This window comes from Wyeomyia smithii, chromosome 1 (assembly GCF_029784165.1).
Source record: "Wyeomyia smithii strain HCP4-BCI-WySm-NY-G18 chromosome 1, ASM2978416v1, whole genome shotgun sequence".
Classification (NCBI taxonomy): domain Eukaryota; kingdom Metazoa; phylum Arthropoda; class Insecta; order Diptera; family Culicidae; genus Wyeomyia; species Wyeomyia smithii.
The window spans coordinates 188,379,983-188,399,449 of NC_073694.1; the positions used below are offsets into that span (position 1 = coordinate 188,379,983).

Below are 19,467 nucleotides of genomic sequence, written 5' to 3' on the forward strand. Positions count from 1 at the left end.
AGTTTGAAGTCTCACCGGTCCATAATATTCCTCCTTTCTTGCAAACTCCAATGTTTTTTTTTATTTCGTTTACTGATGAAAAAGCGCTTAGATACCAAACAACTCTCAAATGCACTTTCATTTATCCGATTAGCAATGGGCGATATTGTATCGGTATCGGAAATATCGATACTTTTGAGACAATATTTCGATTTTTTGGATCGATACACAAGCGTCCGATACTCGACCGTATCGATACTGAAAACCGCGATATTTGTATCGATATACTTTTATGCATACGGACCAGCTAGCTGACATCGCGCCATGTTACAAGGGCTAACATCTCAATGTGTACACGAGATCACCGCCACTTTTCATACGCTATGTTATGCTGTCTGTCAGTGTCAGTGGAGCCCACACATCGTAGAACCGCTGCGATGTTGGCTGCGATAAAGCAAAGCAAATCGGATAGAGATGCCAGCTAGTTGATACGAGCTGGAACCACTGAAAAGCTGCCACTGTCAGTATAAATATCGCACAAGTCTATTTGCACTAGCAAAACTTAAGCAAAAACATCATATCAAGAAGACTGGCATCTGGATCGATCCCATACAAATGACAAGCGTCAAATTAAACAGCGCACTCCATCTATCAAAGGTGGAAGTTTGCATCGCTGCGAAAATAGAGTGGGCGTATGTGGTAGTCCAACATGTGGGTTCAGCTTGCATTCGCATCGCCAGCACACACACACTAGCATGGGCAGTTCCACTTTTACTCGAAAGACTGCGCTGCCAAAACTGGATCGATCCCATACAAATGACAAGCGTCAAATTAAACAGCGCACTCCATCTATCAAAGGTGGAAGTTTGCATCGCTGCGAAAATAGAGTGGGCGTATGTGGTAGTCCAACATGTGGGTTCAGCTTGCATTCGCATCGCCAGCACACACACACTAGCATGGGCAGTTCCACTTTTACTCGAAAGACTGCGCTGCCAAAACTGTTGCTCAATCTCAGGCAGAGTTCCCAGTCTTCTTGATATGATGTTTTTGACTTAAGCCTGTATAACACTCTTTGACCAAGCGTCTATGATATGGCACTTTTTGACAGATAAAAATTTGGTCGAAGATAATTATTTGTCACTCTCCAATTTTAACACGAGGCAAACACGGGCAAACAACAACCATGATGTCAAATAAATTTGACCATTATGTCAGAAGGTCAAAAATTTGACCATTAGACAAAGAGTGTACTACAGGCTTTAGATGGAGAAATAGATAGAGAGAATGTTGTGAGCCAAACGAACTGTCAAAATCTGAGCCAAACGCAGCATAGGGCCAAATTCGAAATTTGTTTTACTTAAGCCACACATTTAAAGCCAAAAAGGAGTGCTCAATAATAACGTGTTCTCAAATACTTTCAAAAATAGGCATAACTCTACGTTGCATTATTAAGCCACAAAACTTATATTGTTTCTCTGACAATTGATTAAAATATTGTTCGTTTACATTTATACTCAGCTTCATTTGTTTTTATTTCAATTAATTCTACTTCTCTATTTCTGCGTTGAAATGCATCCACAAACTTCTCAAACGAAATTCAACGTTATCAGAAATGATGTTTGGCTTCGATTTAGTTGGGCCATAACCCAACGAGCGTGAGCCCAACTAAACATAGCCCAACGAGCGAAACCTGACTGTATTTTAAAAACAAATATAAGTTTTCTGGTTACACTGTTCAGATCGAATATTTGCAAGCGGAAACTAACTCATGCTTTCCGTCGACACAAGTTAGAGTACAAGTGAAAAACAAAAATTGCAAAATTATTTATTAGTTAGAAAAATTCAGCGGTAGACTTCACTATCTTATTTTCGCTGACATATCTAACTTTTTTATGTCATCAATTTCCTCTTAAATTAATATGGAAGTGTGTCAATAATTTATACAAATAAGACGGGAGCTTCACAGCCCATTAGGCCAGTGAATACAAATCTTGAAGATATAAGTTGTTTAATTCATTTGTTTGCCAAACCTCAGAATTTCTGCATTGCCTGTATGTATTTGTTTGTGAAGTCTTTTGATTCATGCTGCTCTAGAGAATGCGGATAGATACCAGAAAAACAACAAAAAGTCGGCACATCAAATTTTCATTGCTGGAAACCACCAAAATTTTGCTGATTTTTGGTGTGCTGTGCTTCCAGCAATCTGTTCAGCAAAATGAAATTTGCTAATTATTCAGTAGTGCTCAATTGCATAAACAACTTGCTGGTTGTCAGCTATGACAATTTGCTGTTCGTTCAGCAAAGCATAAATCAATTTGCTGGTTACCCGTTTATTCAATGTTTCCGTCAGGCACCAGATTCCATCCGCCAATCGGATCATAGGCAAATTACTGTTGAACTAGAGATGTATGATTATCATTTCAACTTTTAAGTTCATCTAGCCCAACTTAGCTATGGTCCCATATTCGCTATCAGGAGCTTAGCGATGATCCCGTACCAGCTGCACAGCGATTTGGCGTGTTTTACTAATGACGGCTTGACGTAAATTTTTTGACATATCAATTCTTTTGCTGGATCCCTGCAAACATTCATTTACTGTTTTCTGTTCAGCAAATAGTTTTGCTGTATTTTCGCGAATCACTGAATCGATTACTGGTTTTTAGTAAATTCAGGGTGGCCATTCAATATCAATTTTCAATTTCCCGGTTTTTCCCGGTTTTCCCGATGATATTTAGTGAAATTTCCCGGTGTTTTATTTTTAAAACATATGAGAAAAAATCAATTTTCACATGCTTATTTGTGCCTTGCAAAAATAGTGTTACAAAACTATGAAAAACATTCCTCCTTCATCGTGTTTAGCTGTTTGTCGACTTAAGCAAGTACCTTCATGGTGATCTGCTGCACAATTTTCGCCCTCTTTATCTCCAAATCGTTGACAATCTTTGCCTTCTCGCGCTTTTTTGCTTGCTTCTGCATCTTTCTCTGTCAACCTTCTCTCGAGCTTGTAGTGCTTCTGTATCAGGATGCCAATGAAATGCGTGGGATAAATTCAAGAGTTGGGGCATAGAGTTTTTGTCTTCTAGAAAAATGTCCTCAGGCAAAACTTCAAGCGGACTTTGGGAAGAAGAGCCTCAGAGTGACCAATGAAAAAAATGCACATGAACTGTCAAGATGCATTTTGCAAAATCACGATCTGTTATTTCAAAACAATTTTTTTTTTCGAAAAACTTCGATCCTGGGATTTTGAAATTTTCGAGCTGGGGTCAATGTATTGTATAAGAAATTTTCTCATGGTCCGTAAAATAAATTCAACTGACACTCTGAATAAACAATTTGAAAAAAAATAATTTAGCTACTGTTTGTTTTTGATATAGAAAAAAAAACTGAGAAATCTTTAACAAATAGCTCTTCAAGGTGGCGTCTTTCCCCAACAAAATCAAGTAGTCAAAAGGTCCAACACAGAATGAAAAAATTTTTTTGGCTGCTTTTTGCTGCTTGTGGTTAAAATCATACCAAAAATCGGGAAGTACAAACCGGCTAGCTCCGTTCCGGTCCGGTTCGAAATAAAATCGAGACTCGAAGTTTCCGGTCCTATTTGGCTTTTGACCGGATTCTCCCCGATGCGATGTCGAACACTATTCACAAGAAGTTTCAATACGCCTCCCGCGACGCTGATAACTTTTTGACTTCTTTAAAATCTGACAATATATGTTACGGAACAGTAAATTTATCCACCTGATCAAGCCTGAGTTTATTTGACGCAGATCTTGCTGCGAAGCCGCTGTCGACTTCAACTGAAACCAACAACCAGCTTTCCCCTAGCCGGCAGAATCATGCTAGTTAGGTAAACATGAAAAAAAAAACAGGGTCTCATGTTGACATTTCCTCAGAAACTGTTGAACGAATAAAGCGGCAGACATGAAGAAGGATGATTTTCCCGGCGTAAAGCCTAATTTCCCGGTTTTCCCGTATTTTTTCCCGGTGATTTGAAATTCCCGGCTTTTTCCCGCTTTTCCCGTTTTTCCCGGTAGAGTGGCCACCCTGAGTAAATGTATTTATCAAACATTCAAAAAATGATCTCAACTATAGTATCGATACTTCTGGTATCGATACTTTTTGACCGATATTTTGAGTATCTCGATACTTTTGGTTCTTCGGGTATCGATGCTGAGGTATCGATACTCTCCGTCGTATCGCCCAATGCTATATCCGATGGCGGAGATCAAGTCATTTTATTCTACGATGCTTAAATTCACCACGATTCCTCGCGCTTCGTGCTTTTCCCACATAAACCTATAGACCTTTTTAAGTACGAATGTGTTAGTGCCATTAGTTGAGGAAAATATTTACAAATAGCTGTTTTGTTTGCAATGCTATGTTTTTAGCAGCTGGACAAATATTCAGTTGAACACTCATTATGGGTTTTTTTAACTTGTTTCTGAATAAATGTTTTCATTCGTGATTAGAAATCGGAAGAAGCAGCTGAATATAATCGACCAAAAATGGTAAAAAGTGATAAAAGTCGAAGCAACGAGATGCGATGATTTACAGTTTGGAGGAAACTAAAGCATCTTTACACGGGTGTACACATTTACTAGTGTGCGCAGGTGAAAAGTCAGTTATCTCTATTCAACACTCATTATAACCAGCAGAGCTGCCAGATTTTATTTTGAAAAATCTGTGCGCACCTGTAAAAAAAATCTGTATTTTTCTGTATTTTGTTCGTGTGCTTAAAAGTGTTGGGGGTTTGGAATAACTGGGCTTGAAATCCGACCTTAAACCTCGCCTGAAATCGTAAAAAGGTTGAGAAAATTCCTGAAAGAAAACGCAGGTCTATAACCGTGTTTTTTTTTCTATGAAAACAATCGAATCAGATATGTATGTTCTAAAGTTTTCAAACTTAGCCAAATGTCGGATGTACAGAAGAGATCAAAGAAAAGCAATTTCCCGCTTAGTTAAAAACCGGACGCCCAGCAGAAGTCAAATAGAAGTAATAAAAGGGCAAAAAAGAGCGTTGGTTGTCGTCAACGAAAGTACAATGTAAATATAATCAGCCGCGAATATTCCACGTTGGACGAAAAAACAGATTTGAAAGCCTGCTCGCACCTATACAAATTCTCATTCGGATCTGTGACTGCTTGTGAAAACCGAGAAAACAAAGCAAAAATATTGCTCTTTTTTTCTCACACAAAATTATCCGTAACGCACACACTGCGTACTGTGAATCAGGCTATCCACTAGACAGTTCCGATCAGCTGATTTCAATTCGTTTTCAACTTTGGCTAGCTTCAGGTATGTTCGAGAGATCGCAACTTGGATGCAATCCGTATCGAAAAGCGTGAAAAACAAACGTTGTCCGATCGGTTGCTAGTATTGCAAATGGCAATCCTGTTTAAATAAAAAAATATTACTTAAGATTTTTTCCGACAGTAAAAGAATTCGTGTTCGGTTGTATTTTGCCAAAAACAACAGCAATGACAAACGTACAAGCAGTGAAACGTCACCTGTGAATTGCCTTATGCGAATCGGCCAGTTTGGCGGCTAGTTATGTTGAAAACGCATTCAAAAATTGAAAACTGATGTTCGGATGAAATGCGGAGCTACCAGTTTTTAGTTCGAACATTTTGTGAAACATCACAAATCAGAACTTAAAAAAATCGATTACTGAAATTCTGTACAAATCTGTATTAAAAATCAAAATTCTGTATACATCCTGTATTCTGTACCATTTCTGTATCGTGATCAAAAATCTGTATAATACAGAAAAATCTGTATACTTGGCAGCCCTGATTACCAGAGTCTATGTGTATAGACCTTTTTACGTACGAAATTCGTACAACTATTCGTACTACGAATGTGTTAGTGCAACCAGTTGAGTAAAATATTTACAAAGAGCTGTTTTGTTTGCAATGCTATGTTTTTAGCAGCTGGACAAATATTCAGTTAAACACTCATTATATGTTTTAAACTTGTTTCTGAATATTTTTTTTCATTCGTGGTCAGAAACCGGAAGGAGCTGCTGCACATAATCTACCGAAAATAGTAAAAAGTGATAAAAGTCGAAGCAACGAGATGCGATGATTTTCAGTTTGGAAGAAACAAAAGCAACTTTACACGGGTTTAAACGTTTACTAGTGTGCGTAGGTGAAAAGTCACTTATCTCTATATAGAGTCGCGCAAAGAGAAAATCTATCGTTTCGGCAACACAGTTTTTGTGCCGTCTGTTGCCAAGAACTATAGACTATCTCATCGAATCTCTTTAACCTCACTTTTCTGACAGTTAGTGGTAGCTTTGTTTACGTTTTGGACTTTGTGCTTTTTTCTGTTGGAGCAATCGTACGCGTAGTGGAAATGCTGCTCAATTTATAATTGTTCTTAGTGTACTGGCACCTCACGTAGTCCTAAAGGACATTTTGGTCACAATTGAAAAGATTTGCTATAATTGAGAACCAAACTGCATCACCCGGAGGTAAACAAAGTTACCAGTAGCTGTCAAACTCAAGTGCGTGACGTCACCGTCACGTCTATACAGTTTTGTTTTTCACCATGCATAAGCGAATATCATTTTTTGAAATTCTTCACAAGGTACACAGTTTTGAAAGATTATACCGGTGATGCTTTGTTAAATTTAACTGAACCAGTGTACAGGTTTAATGTTGAATTTAAAATGAAACTTCGGAAAAACACATGTTCTTTTATCACGCTTAATTACAACACTTTTCATTCACTCCTAACATTATCACCTTGTTTATTTACATTGCTCGATTGGTACCGTCGTTTGACACTGATTTGGTTCCTTTGGTTTCATCTTTGCGCAACTCTATATCATTAACATAGACTCTGATTACTACGTTGCACACGAAACTGCATTGAACAACCCCTCGTCGTTTTATTTATATTATGCAGGAAAACCAGATGTGCAGATTTGTCTACAAAACGCAGATTTTTAGAATCCGTGTGCAGATTTTTATTAATTCGCAGATATTTGCAGACTTTCAAAAGTTTCCACAGGTTTTTGTCAGAGTCTCCTCATATTTACGCAGATTTTCCAGGGGCCTATAAACGTCAACATTTTGCCTACCAATCATAAATTCATCACGGCGGAAATATTTTATTTCAAATACTTACAAAACTTATCTTATTCATTGAAAGTGCACATTGTACTGAAAACAAATGTTGAGCTCTTGTTTTCTTCCATCTCAAACGACATTTACTCGAGAATAAGTCTGCCGAAAAAATGGGACGTTTACTCTATTTCACTTGTTTTAGAGCAAACCAACCAAAAAGTGGGTACCAGAAACGCTGGTACCAGAATCAATGAGTGGTAGATAGAAAATGTATGGAGTTTGACAGCCACAAGAGCCCCCTGAGATTTTCTCAAAATGTATGCAGATATTTGCTGACTTTGCCTACGTGAGCGAAATTTTTTCGAATCCCGGATAGATTTTTCCAAATTTCAAGCAAATTTTTCCGGTTTTTCGAGCAGTTGCAGACATTTTTCAAAAACATCTGGCATCTCTGATATTATGTCTTAGCACTTGATGTGTTATCCGAAAAAAATGGATCACGAGCCGAAACATGTTTCGAGCTGAAAAACGATACAAGAACACCGTTTGGTGAGCTGTCCGATTCAGATGTGTGTCAGGAAGATTTGTTGGACGTTCCAGCCAAAAAATATCTGGAGACCGGAAGTATCGAAAAACGTCGAGTTACTGACACCTACTATCGAGAAGATCGTCAATAGGCACCTTAAGCGAAATCCTTGGCGTGTCTCATGGAAGTCTACAAGTTCTAGAAGATTCAGAAGGTTCATGGCCTTCCGGGTAAGAATGGGTATCTGGTAAACAGAGCCGCAGAAGGAAGGTTGGAGAATATCTTGTTTATCGACGAGAAACCCTTCACCGTGAATAGACAGAACGATAGAGTTGGGTTGCCGGAACTATCACGAACCTATGTCGACATTCTAGAAGCCACCAGGGGACAGTCACCAGCATCAGTGATGGTTTGGCCGGAATCTGAAGGAGTGAAGAACAACAAAAATACATATCGAAAACTAGTTGTAGAGAACGTCGCCGAACCGTAGACATGTCGTGATTTTGGTACCAGGGATTGGATTTTCTAACAGGACTCGGAGCCGGCTTACAAAGCGAAGAAAACTCAGCTTGGAGCTCGAAATGGCCGGCGAGTTCACCAGATCTAAACCCTATGGACTTCGTCGTGTTCCATATGTGTGAGGCCGAAAACTGCCCCAAAAACCATGAAGGTGTGGAAATTCTGAAGCGACATCTGGCGGCTTACCTTACCAATCAGACGAGAGCCGTGGTGGCTCGTGCTGTATCAAGGAGTTTTCGTCATGTTGCTTGATTTTGGGCTGTGTTTCACCAGTTCCCCAGGCGTCCCATCGCCCACAAGTCTCCTTCGATGTGGTCGAGCCATTGTGCACGCTGCGCGCCATATTTCTGATGGCGGCAGAGCTGCTGAAGAGAAGTGATTTCACAGAGTTATTGTCCGGCATCCTTACGACGTGACCGGCCATTCTCCGTTGCCTGTCTGTACTTCACCGTGGATAGTCTGCAACACCTCCTATTCGAAAACTCCAAGGGCGTTTAGGACCTCCGCGAGAAGTGTTGTTGTCTCGATTCCGTAGAGGACTACCGGCCTTATCAGGGTTTTATACAACTTCGTGCGTCGTCGCACTTGACTCGATCGAAGTGTCTCCCGACTTGAAAAGTAGGGACGCCTACCAGCTTGGATGCGTCTTTGGATCTCTTTGCTGGTGTTATTCTCGGCAGTCACCAGTGACTCCAAATACACGCATTCGTCGACCACCCCTAGCTCATCGCCGTCTACAGAGACTTGAATTGGGAAGGGCGGATGTTGTTCTCGTTGGAGCTTCTCGCTGGCGTTTTCGACGTATCTATTCGCAGTCCGATTCGTCCGGCATCAACTTTCAGTCGGGCGTAAGTTTCCTCCGCCGTCGCAAAGTTACGTCTTATGATGTCAAAGTCATTCGCGACACGCACTAGCGAAACAGAATTAGTGAAAATCGTGCCCCTCGTGTCGATGCCCGCCCTCTAAATCACATTCTCAAGGGCGATGTTAAACAGCAAGCAGGAAAGTCCATCACTTTGTCTTAACCCTTTGCGCAACTCAAAGGGGCTCGAGAGAGTCCCAGAAACACGCACGTAGTACATCATTTGCGCCATGGTGGCCTTAATCAATCTGTGGTGACCTACGGCGGACACGGTAGTAGTGTCATCCACCCCTACATTCATCACCGTCCAAGCATGGCGGCCGTAAAATGCCGGCCGCGTTATCTTCGCCTTTCTCTCCGTAGCCGAAACCTCCAAAGGCGATCCGCTCGAAACCCGGAATGACAAGCCATCCAGTCGTAAAGCTGCCTCCTGAAGATGGTCCTCCAGAACCGGCCGACTCGCCTTTGGGAGTCTTCGTGCTGGCTTTCTGGTAGCCCGCTCCGTGTTGGTAGGCTTCTCCTCGTTGGTAGTCCGGTCCAAGTACTTGTCGTCTCCAACGTATCCAAAAGAATGAGCTCTGTACCATACACACCTCTATTTATGTGAATTCGTAGACAGTGTAGGCTGGGGAAATTTCAATTCCTCTACCGCGCTGTTAAGGCGGCTGAGAAAGGGTCGGACACCTTTACAGGTAACGTTTGTTTGTCAAGGATTGGTTGCGCCACCGCTCTGGTAGTAGTGTGCCCTGTGACTACAAATCCTCCGTACCTATTCTCCTTTTCGGCAAAGCTGAACTGATACGATGTCGAAGTGGCGGGGTTTTAGCTGATCCAGTAGAATCTGGTCACCATACGGGGTGTTCAGTGATCTACAGTTCCATGTACCGAGCATCCAATCGTCGTCCTTATTCCGTCGCATAGGTCGTTGTCGATTGTACCGGTTCGTATTCAATTCTTGATTGTTCGTACTTTTTCGTAATTTTTCGGCCTGCTGACTTACTAGGGCTGCGCATGCCTAGTTTCGCGACGGGACTGCTGTCTTGGGTGTAGCTGGCTCGTGTCACTGACAAACCAATCATTGATATCGACAAAATATCGATACAGCAATATTGATACAGTGCAACTGGGGCACCACAACACAGATGTCGTTAGTGTATTGCAGTTTTGATTCAAATTTTTACACACGATTTTCATTTTTTTTTTGAAGTAGAATACTTCTCTCAGGAAGTTCGGCTACATAGGGATGTGAAATGAAAATCTAAAACCGAAAAAAGTGAAAAATATGTCCAATTTCAAATGCTAATAAATCGGTTAGTATTCGATGGATTTCCTTCGTTCCTGCAGTAATAGATTGGAAAATCTTTTAAGATTCTTCCCAAAGGAAGATAATTGTAATTTTATTATTCACACTATTGTACTATTGGAAATAGTCAAGCCTTGTCAAAACGAAAAATTCGACCCCTGATTGGTCGTTATATGTTTGCTTCCCAAGCACGGTCGACAGAATCATATACCTTGCAATTGAAAACATGCTATTTGGCCTATATAAGAGCCTGTTTCAGCCGAAGCCGTTCATAATAGTTCTAGACAGCGACAACAGTAGTCGTCCTTCCTTAGCAGCAGCACTAGCCCTGTGGTTGGTCACCACGTCTCAGGAGCAGCACGTTTCTTCTCAGCGTGTGTCGCCAGACTGCCATTATTCCCCCCGTGTTGGGGCAGCATGAAGATTGCCATCAGGAAATCCAATTTTGAAAATCAAAATGCCTTTTTCAAGGCAAATAAACAAGTCATTGAAAGTTAATAATTTTTGACAACGCAAGCAAGCATTCTGTGTTGGATCCTAGCAGTTTAAATCTGTCGCACCCGTCTAATTTACTGAATGTGAAATAGCTTCCACAGTGCATGTTGTCCGTGTATCTTAATTCCCCCACTGTTGAGGTTGCGATCAGCAATCGATTTTAAATCGCAAAATGCCTTTTTCAAGGCAAATAAACAAATAATTGAAGGTTAATAATTTTCTGGATGCAATCGAATTCTGTCGTAGTTGTTTAATTTTTACTTTATATAGTACACCCCCACTGTGAGGGCAGCGCAAAGGCTGCGATCAGCTTAACCGATTTTAAATAACAAACTGCCCTGTTAGAACGCATTCACAAAAGCAGTTAGTTCGACTATGCAGAGCTAATATGAAGTCGACTCAATCAATCAGCATGAACAGAATTTCGTTGTCTCCCAGCTGCCAAGTTGCAACATGATGCAACACGCAACAGCGAGTAAATGAAATCGCTTGATGTTACAAGCCGCAATACGGTTAGGGGTAAAATCGTTGCGTGTGTGAGTACACCATCGGTGTTTATTCGCTGGATACAAAAATCAAATGCGAATTGTTAAATGATTCGTCTGAAGAATATTAGAAAATGGCAAAACTGAACAGAAAGGCGTGGCCTATTTCGTAGCACCCTTCGGCTATAAAAGAGTGTTTCTGGGAAAACTAGCTACATTCATCAGTCGGATGGTGAGCTGGATGGACCGTCCACAACGTTGACAGCAGTAGCAGCAGATATCAGCACTCAGCAGTAACAGAGGATAGCAGCGGGTTGCGCCTGTGGCTGCCTTCGAATTAAACAAATCACATGCCCTGTGGTTGGTCACCACGTCTCAGGCCTCTGCCAGGCTGAACGCCAACGCGAGCGATCGGGCGAGATTTTTGCCGTACATCAGCCAGCACTTCCTCTAATGAAAAAGTTGGATCATTTTGTTCAGAAGAATATTACTATCGGTAATATTACAGAGATGTGATTGCATTATATCCGATATGGAATTGAACAATTATTCTTTTGAGGACAAACACTTAATTTGAAGAGTTAATAGCTTTGGGTACCAGTAGCAGTATGGTAACAGCCTCAGCGGTAGGTGCAGCCGGTACTTCACTGAGGCCGATCTTATAAGGAAGTAAATGGAAGCAGCACGGCGAAACAGTTCGGGATTGGCTTAGACGCGCGTCATTTTTCGTTGTTGATATTATTCCCCACATGAAACGACCCGCTTTCGTACGAGAGCGGCGGTATTAGCGGTAGATGCATTTGCCAACACTTATCCCAGTAAAGCCGAGTCTAATTTTCAATGTTAAAACACCTTTCTATTGTGTTGGCCGTGCGCATTAGGCCTCTGCCAGGCTAAACGCGAAAAGCGGCGCGAACCGATTCGCCCGGCCGTAGGTTAATGTACAGCCGTAAGTAGAGCTGTGTAAAAGTATTCTACTTCAACTTGCGGTCGTGGCTTTGCACACAACCCTCCTGTAATTTTTTTTTTTATATGAATATGAATGTCTGTTCTCTGTGGTTAAACTCAAGGGCGAACAAGGTGAATTAGGTAAATTAGGTATATAGGTTTTAAAATAAAATTTAATAATTTAAAAAACAACTTGTTTTGATAAATTTATCTGTTTGTTTCAATGTAGCCGGACCCTATAAATACTAACATTTCTACCAAATAGAGATTTGCCAAGGTTGCCAAAAACACCTGACTAATTTAAACAGAATATTTACGTCAGATCGCATGTATACCCTGGTCAAATTTTTTTAAACCACACTCTAAAAGTTGTACCGTAAATCGTGAGCGTTATTTGTGGTTCACTCTTGTTATTTGTTGTGGTTAACAGTACCAGTAATGTATGAAGTTCCATTAGCACTTTGAACATCGGATGCTCTGTTAAACAGTACAGCGAATTTGCTAGCAGTGTAATCCGGAATTATGAATTGCGTATTCATGTCGTTCTCGCGAACAGGTGTGCTTGAAAAAGTATTTGAAATTGTTGTTATATGAGTTTAGGTTAGTTTGCAGTAAAAAGTTTTGATAGTTTTAGATAGTTGAATTAGGTTGAAAACTTCATTAAAATTTCGTTTTATGCTAAATTATTTTTGTTAAATTGTTAAATCATTAATTCTATTGAAAGCATATATGAAGATTGCTAGGCTAATATTTTTTTATTAACTTTATAGGGCATCGTGCTGAGCTGCAAGCACAGAACGGAAGGTCAACTTCAGGTATATGATCGAACAGAAAGTGCACACAAAAAGGACTGAAAAATGACAATTGAATTTTCTGTGCTCTCGGGCAATATATATTTGTCGTGTACGTTTATGCCGCTTTGCCAGTGGTATAATGTGGCATAATTTATTCGATGTTTTGAATTGACGGTTATTTAAACAGTTTAACCCGTTTAATACAATCTATTACGTTCGATGCAAAAACGTTTTGGGTAAAAATTCGCAATTATTCACATTTGTGGAGTTTGTCATATTACAATAGTGTAACGAAGGTATTGTAATCGACAAATGTTGATTTGAAACACGAACAACAATCAATGTTATTGAAAAATCATGCGTTTTAAAACGTTAATGTTGCAATTCTTCCATTTACAATTGTACCATGTGACATAGACGGCTATTTTTGAAAATTGTTAAAATTTCAAATGCAGCTCGTGAGTTTTTTTTTTTTTAACTAAAGAAAGTACTTTGAGTTTTTAAAAATCATGGCACAGATGGATTTTTTAACGCAAATTTTCAGAATATTTATAATGAATGAATCACATTTTTATTCGAAAATGAAATTTATAAACTATTTTCATCCTCTTATAAGATTATATTAAATGTTTTGTCGATTGACTCTAGTCCATTCTGGAGAATATAGATTTTCTTCTCATTGATGTGACATGCGACATGCCATTTAAACAAAAATAAGCTGAATAAGCTTAATTAAAATCAGGTTAGCTTCTAAAGCAACGAATAATGCGATTGTAAGAGGTACCGGTTTCATTGTGCAGTCTTTTTTTTTTAAATCTGATAAAAATCTAATCGTGATTCGAAAAAATGCGCTCGAGCAGGCAGAAATCTGTAAAAACTGCACACATTTTGAGAAAGTCATAGGAAAAAAAAATGTAGTTAACCTTCCGCATAATCAATAACCATAAAACGTGCCTAACAACTAGTTCGGGATATAGTTTCGACTGTATGGGGTATCGTTAAACCATATGGATTATCATCCGTTTATGGTTATTGATTATGCGGGATGGAGATTGAAAAAAACCGCACATACCTGCGAATCAAAACAAATCATCGTTTTGCTGACAAATCTGGTATCTTTGCTGACAACCGAAAGTGACAACATTACAGAACACTAAAAAAGGATCCCAAGAGGTTCGTTTCAAGGGGTTTCGAAATGCGTCGTAACCTGAGAATACTCCGAAGTAATCAATGTCATTTTTTTCGAGTAATCAAAGGTAACCACCAACAATCAATGACAAATAAACTCAAGTACGAGTAGTAAAAATTTATTTTATTTTTATTCACTTTTCGGGTTTCTTGCATGCATTTGAATGTCGTTCCATTTTGACATAAGAGCGCTTTTTAGATGGATGAGGGCCCAACTAACAAACCCCCGACTAAGGAGCAACCGGTAGGCGAATCACCATTGTATATCAATAGTGCCTTACCTCTAGCGTTCGTTCATATATGGAAACATTTGTATAATACATAACGTGCTCAGGGGAGAGGTGGAGGAAAGGTATCCAGCGAAGTGTTACACTGCATAAGACCACCATGCAAATTTGCGTTACTTAGTTGATGGGGGTTTTGAAAATTGCCAAATTTCACGTTACGTAATATACGAATATTCTTTAAGAGGACTCTAAACGAGATGGTAATTAGAGACTTGAAACAAAAGATGCGACTCTCACTTTATATAATTCGTGTTAATAATCTGATTATTTTCACAGTTAAAAGGAGTAGATTACTGAAAAACAATAAAGGAACAGTTCTACAATCATCTATGCCGGTATCTGAGTCAGCTGTTTTGAAGAATGCCAGGGGCAAGACACTGCGTAACCCAATAGGTGATTAGTAATCCTAACAAAAAGAAACAACCGGTGTCATCTTGCAACCTGGATAGCTCAACCCAAGCGTGAAAGTCCTTCACTAGTTGGGCTACGAATTTAGTGCAACGAGCAAAATTCGATTGTATTCATTGTTTCTAAGTGTTTATCGTTGCATTTTCAGACACTCCTCTAATTACATCAGAACTCTTTGAAGTCATATTATCGTTGTTGTGATGTTGGTGTATAGAAACATAGTAAAACGGTATGTCAAAAGTACAACAACTATTGCAAAAAAAATGCCAAAGACTAAAGTTGTTTATTAAAACAACCGATGACCAAAATTCATCGCATCTTATAATATACTATTTCGATGCATTCAAATTATAAATCCGGTAAAGCTACATACCTTGCTACTGATATTCATTCATTTTAGAAGCAGTTCACAACTTGAAACACATGAATTTGCGATTTTCATTTGCTTAGTTAGTAAGAATTTATTAACAAGTAGAAAAAGTTATTTGCTGTCGCTTGGTGATGCCTCGTCTTCAACCGTACAAAATAAAAAAACGCTTCCCCGCTCGTGCCTACTTGTTGATCAAACCGTTCACCATGTCCTATACGCTATGGTTGGGAAGTTAATGTGATAAATAACTGATAGATATTAATATATATATCAACCATTACCGAAATATTTTTCATGAAATAAAGTTGTCAAGCCCCTAGAAATAATGTGTTTTCCTTCTTACAGATGCTTAGCAGGGTTAACATGTAGTGTTTTCGCCGACAGATTTATACCAGTGTGTTTGATTGATTTCGATAAAAGTAGTATAAATTTTGTTTATTTTCCGTGTAAAAAGCGTTCTTTCCACCCCTAGGGAGCGCTGCAAAATTCACTGAGCACTTAGCAGTTTTCGTATCACAGATGACCTTCCGTTCTGTGCTGCAAGGTTTTGCTGTGATTACCAAGCTTAACCAAGCTGCATGGAGTTTATGTAGAAGGCTCTGAGGATACAAATAGAAATCTTTTGCGGGTATGTATAAAATGTAATGTAAACTATTTAGCAACAGCTAATTTCGGAGTCATTAAAATTAAAGGTTTCATGGAGTGAAGCAGATCCGTCACTGTGATTTGACGTCCTACTTAAATTTTCCGTTATTATTTTCCATATTTGAATTACAAAAATTGTTTTCGATCAACATTTGTATTAATAATTAGAGTAATAAGTATAACGTAGATTACATCAATCTATTTACGATTCATAAATATCGTGACTGACGGTGGCTGATAATAATTATTGAATAAGCTAGCCTTCCTAGAAATTTCTGCGAAGATATTTCTATAGATTTTGTATCCCGTAGTAGATTTTTCCCATAGTTTCTGTGATTCAATTCATGCTTTTATTATTAAGATTATTAAGATAATCGGCTCTGGTGGCCGCCAGATCTACCTTTGCATCAGTGAAAATACTGTGATCTGCATTAATCAACAGTTCAGCCAAACCGCGTCGGCCGCCCCTGCTGTACAAAGTCACGGTCAAGCACGACAGGTGTTGCCTCCATAGGATCAGTGTGGGAAAACAATACATCTAATCCGTTTGGGAAACAATGCAATCGGTATGCATTTTATAAGATTGAGATAAAAATGTCTTCTCTACATTCAGAGCCGAGGGAGATAGAAAGAGAGAAAAGGCTGAGAGTGTCGTGTGTAGGGTGTAAGGGGTTGAAATGATTGTTTGCTTACCGGCTAACTATAAAAAAAGAAGATTATGATGATGGTGTAGTAGAGGTTTGTTGTTTTCGGATATTCTAACTGATAAATCTGGAAAACAAATGAATTATTATTGTGACGGCGACACAATTAGTAGCATCGTGTAGTTTTTTGTCAGATCCAACAAGCCTAGATATCCATGAGCTTTCAAATGCAAAAGTTTATGAATGAACGGGGTGGATTTATTTGGAATCATTTAATGCCAAATTTATTAGAATGCTCCTATATAATACAATAAAGAGCATTATGCAGATCAAATCAATCGTCACATTTGATGATTTTTTTTCCTTCCTATATCCGTACTGTGTGCGGTTTCTGTTTAAAAATTCAGCTCAGCGATGCTATTATACTGTTTTTTTATCGCTTCGCAGCTGGACTGTTGTAAACCGCTAGCTTGTTGACATACGTACTATAATGAAGCAATCTTTTGTTAGTGCCAACTTTTAGTGTACTAGACAATTGGGTTCAATGAACGAAATAAACGACCCGTTTCAATATGTTTACGCAGACAAAACAAAATTCCATTAAGAGTTTCAAGCGAAGAATGAAAATCAGAATTTTTATAATGATAAAACGAATATTTATATATAGGTTGCCGTACAAAGATCAAATTACTTATTCTTCGTGGCCCGTCGTAATTTTCTTGAGAGTTCGCTTAAACGTGTCAACGAACCTTTCTGCAAGTCCATTGATTGTGGGTAGAAAGGTGGCGTCTTCAGGTGCAGTATGCACTTAGTGTCGCCGAACCCTTCGAACTGTCCGCTAACAAACTGACGTCCGTTGTCGCTAACCGGTGTCTCCGGGTTTCCGAAGCGAGCGAAGATGCCTTCCACAGTTTCTAAAGTAGCTGGCGATGTCGTTTGACGAGTTCGGACGATCTCCGGCATCGACCAGAATGAGGTAGTACAGATGGTCAACAGGACCAGTGTAGTCAATATGCAACCTCTGCCAGGGCTTTTCAGGTACGGGCCAGGACTCCAAATAGGTTCTAGTTTTGGGTCTGGCAGGCCGAGCACACTCGCTACTGGAAAGAACAAATTTTGCAATGCACTCGTCGATTCCAGGCCAGTAGACATAGCTTCGTGTGACCGGTCTCAAACGCTCGACACTTGGATAGCTCTCGTGCAGCAGGTGGACGACCTTCTTCTAGTACTTTGACAAAATGAATCCATCTTTACAAGGGTAAAACTGCTGGCATGAGTCGGTGACGTTGGTGTTTTTGATTGGCCAGCCTTGCTGGACGTACTGAAGAACTTCTTGGAGAACAGGGTCCGCTTTGGTTTCTGCCTGGATCGACTTGAATATGGATCGGAAAACTCTCAGCGATTGATGGACGACATCCTGGTATGCACACTGGGCCAGGAATGGAATCTAGCGGAACGAAATTATCAGCGCTCTCAGGGTTTGACCAATCGGTTTCCGATCTTCTACAAAGTTTCTTGGCATGGTTAGGGCTTCATTTTGGATGTTTGAATCAGTTCGGAACTCAGCCGCGGAGGTAGCGTTGCGATGCCAACTTCTTTACGGTTTTCGACAAAGTCGTAGATCTCTATATTCTATGAAACTAGTAAAAATACGATTGCTATGTATATATTGCATAGAATACACGGTCCAGTACTCTGATACTCTATTCAACCTATTTGCAGTCTTCAGCAAACATTGAAGTCACCAAAGAATCACAAAACTCCGATCGGAAACCGATCGGTCAAACCCTGAGAGCGCTAATAATTTTGTTCCGCTAGATTCCATTCCTGGCCCAGTGTGCATTGGGTTTCAAGAAGACGGCGACTTTCGGTTTCTAGAAAACAACCTACCAACCAATATGGGTGTTTCCGTAATCGATACTGTTGCGAAATTAACTCATTCCCGGCGAATTCGACTGAATGATTGATTCGGTTTCATCTGCAGACCTTCGGCTTAGACCCGTGACTCCAGCAGAACGTCGAAGGCGACTTGCATGTTCTGTTTCGGCTTCATCCGACTCACATCACTTCCGTAGTTGGTTACAGTGCTATCGGAATAGCATCTTCTTTTGCTCCAACCAAACGTTGTACATCACGTTCCCAATGCGTTGGAGAACCTGACCAGCTTACCAGCTCCAAATGTTGTTACTGTAGACCTTGGCCCAGAAGAGATCCTTAGGATTGGTACCGGTCGTTTTGTTTGGAGTGATCTGCTTTGTGAAAGGCGTGTGTTGGCGGTCTGAATAGATCGAGCGAAGTCCGTATCGTTCTACCAAGCATTATCTCGGCAGGTGGTTTACTTTCGGGAGCGTTCCGGCAGGACGTAGAGCGGTAGCATGGCTTCGGTGAGACCATCTTCACCCGTCATAATTTTCTTGAGAGTTCCCTTAAGCGTGTCAACGAACCTTTCTGCAAATCCATTGGGTTGTGGGTTGAAGGCTGTCGTCTTCAGGTGCAGAATCTTTCGAATTGCCTGCTGATAAACTGGTGTCCGTTGTCGCTATAACCAGTGTGTCAGGATTTCCGAAGCGGGTAAAGATGCCTTCCAGAATTTCTATAGTAGCTGGCGATGTCGTTTGACGAGCTCGGACGACCTCCGGCCATTTCGAGTATGCATCGACCAAGGTGAGGTAGTACTAATCGTCAACAGGACCAGCGTAATCAGTATGCATGATCTGTCAGGGCTTTTCGGATACGGGTCAGGACTTCAAATAGGTTCTAGTGTTGGTTTTGGGAGCCCGAGCACACTCGGTACAGGGAAGAACAAGTTTGGCAATACACTCCTCGATCCTCCTGGTGCTTCGACGGAATGAGTTTGTCTTTGCAAAGGTAGAATTGCTGACATAAGTCGGTGACGTCGGTCTTCTTGGTCGGCCAGCCTTGCTGGACGTATTGAAGCACTTCTTAG

General features: G+C 40.2%; 1 protein-coding gene across 2 annotated transcripts in view; it reads left to right on the forward strand.

Moving 5' to 3' along the window:
• Positions 1 to 19,467, forward strand: part of LOC129719028 (sodium-independent sulfate anion transporter) — a 90,901-nt gene that overhangs the window by 24,217 nt on the left and 47,217 nt on the right. Inside the window, exon 1 of one of the 2 annotated variants that reach the window (XM_055670360.1) lies at positions 15,751 to 15,859. The exons of the other annotated variant lie outside the window; for it this stretch is intronic. The gene's annotated coding sequence lies outside the window, so the exon portion shown is untranslated. Of the gene's footprint in view, positions 1 to 15,750; positions 15,860 to 19,467 lie in introns of those variants that run through there. 2 annotated transcript variants of the gene reach the window in all.